Genomic DNA, 2,187 nt, shown 5'->3' with positions numbered 1-2,187 from the left:
TTTGGACATCGATGGTTCTCAAACTGGCTGCACATCGAAGTCATCTAGGAAGCTTTAAAAATTACCAAATGCCCAGATCAATTAAATCTGGAGGGTGGAGCCCAGAAATCAGTATTCTTTATGTTTCCCCAGGTGATTCTAACATGCAGTCTGCACACCACTGATGTATCCCTTTCAGAAAGCTGTTGCATGAAAGCCATATTGTATCCAGATAATTCTGTTTTTTCTAACCCCCACCAGGAAAAGGGATTTTTAGAAAAAGGTACAGCTGTGCTTCTCTCAAGAGGCAGCTTAGCGTTTGGTAAGCGCTGGTCCTCACAGGTTATCTGGAGCGCGGGTTGAAGAGGAGGGAGCCCTTGTCTTGGCAGAGCAGGCAGGGCTTCAGGCTTTGGCAGCTGCCTCCAAAAGCAAAGGATGCCCAGATGCCCCTGAGCACCAGGATGATGTACGCTGACACCAGATTTAATCCGTAACGAGGATGTATGAAGGTCGGGGCTGACACCAGCAGATGGGTGGGAAGAACTACGGAAGGGCGTACCACTTTTTCTTCTCACAGCCATCAAAAAACATGAATGCTCCAGAACCCATGCAGCAATATGATCACCAACGTCATGAAAGCTGAATTTAAGGAAGAACTGGGGAGAGTTTCCATGAATGCCCACTGTGCCCGGCCCCAAGGAGTCAGACAGGGTATTTACAAAGGAAAATGCTCCCCTCATGATTCCAAAGCCCAAGCCAGAAACATAAGCCGGCAATCGCATAGAGGGTGCTAAGTCATCCGGGTTTATACTCTTCAAACCTTCACTGGCTTTTTTTTAAAGTTCGTAATACGCAAACTGGAACATTTCTTGGATAAGGACTGAGACTACCATGTCAAAGATCAGCAGATATTTCTGTATTGGTCCATCTTTGTTGTCAGCAGTGATTGCTGCCATGGACCAAACAAGGGAGGAAAGCAGCAGAGACACCAGCCAGAAGCTCTGATGACGAGGAAGATGATGTGCAAGGGCCCGGCAGTGACGGTGAAGATGTAGAGGGCTAGCACAGGACCGAAGGCTACGAAGGCGCAGCCCAAGAACACGGCCACCGTCAAGGCCATCACCCGGGGGCCTGGGGGGGAACGCAGGGGCACCAAGCACTGACGGAGCTGAGCCTGCGGGCAAAGGCGCAGGGCAGAGGGGAGGGGCGGAGGGGGGTTCTGTTGCTAGATTTTTTCTTAAAGCTGGTGAATTCTCTCTTCCATATCATCTGCTCTATTTCCAATGCATTCTTCATCTCATTTATTGAGTTCTTTAGCTCCAGAACTTCGGGGGTTTTTAGCATTTCTACCTCCTCGGTAACATATTCCTTCTGGTCGTTCATTTTACTCCTGAACTCACTGAACTGCCTCTCTGCGTTTTCCTGTAGCTTGTTGAGTTTCTTCACGACAGCTATTTCGAATTCTCTATCCGTTAGGTCACAATACTTCATCATGACTTTAAGTTTGGTTTCGGGAGAACTGTCGTTTTCTTTTTGTCATACTGTGTTACTGTGGGTTTTCATGGTGCCTGGTAAGTTGTTTCTCTGACGACACATTTGAAGTAGTGAACATCTTTCTTGTTAGGTGAAGCCTTGTTTACTTTGATTCGAAAAATTACCAGGTTGATAATTAGAGGACTTCCTCTTTTTTTCAGTGGGTGGCGCTATAGCACAAGCTTTTGGTTTCTCTTCCCTGAGTTGCCTCTGGCTGTATTTGAGAATCGGCACTTTCCACTCTCCAGCGCCTCTGCCAGAGGTGCCGTCAGGGATTATCCTCCCAGGATCGCTGGTGCCTTGCCCCTGCCAGGGTTGCCGCTGTCACTGATGTTGCCTCTGAAGGCACCAGGATGGCAGGAACTTCCACCATGCCCAAGGTCACACCTGGGTTGTAGGCGTGGCCACTGTGGCCGGGGGAGGGAGGCGGGGAGGGAACAAGGCTTAGGGGTGTCTTCTCTACATCTAGGGTTGTCGGGATCGCAGGCGCTGCTGTCATGGCTGGGGATTCTGGAGTCTCGGGCACCACAGTGGCTGGAAGGACTAGGGTCACAGGTCCTGCAGCCACTGCCGCCGGGTTCCTTGTGGCCACGAGGCCACAGTCACGTGCACCTGCTCCTCTGCTGCTACCAGTTCCCTGGGGCTGCGGCTCAGCTTCCATGGCCGGGGGCCAGG

General features: G+C 50.7%; 1 pseudogene; it reads right to left on the bottom strand.

The window, feature by feature from the left end:
- Window positions 1-322: 322 nt before the first annotated feature.
- On the bottom strand, window positions 323-1,099 carry LOC113621260 (gamma-secretase subunit APH-1B-like; annotated as a pseudogene).
- Window positions 1,100-2,187: the final 1,088 nt, after the last annotated feature.

The sequence above is a fragment of the Aethalodelphis obliquidens genome, unplaced genomic scaffold (genome assembly GCF_003676395.1).
Source record: "Aethalodelphis obliquidens isolate GAN/ISIS:26980383/991018 unplaced genomic scaffold, ASM367639v1 scaffold8, whole genome shotgun sequence".
Lineage (NCBI taxonomy): Eukaryota > Metazoa > Chordata > Mammalia > Artiodactyla > Delphinidae > Aethalodelphis > Aethalodelphis obliquidens.
The sequence above is the reverse complement of the archived record's forward strand: the minus strand, read 5'-3'. Positions and strand labels throughout refer to the sequence as shown.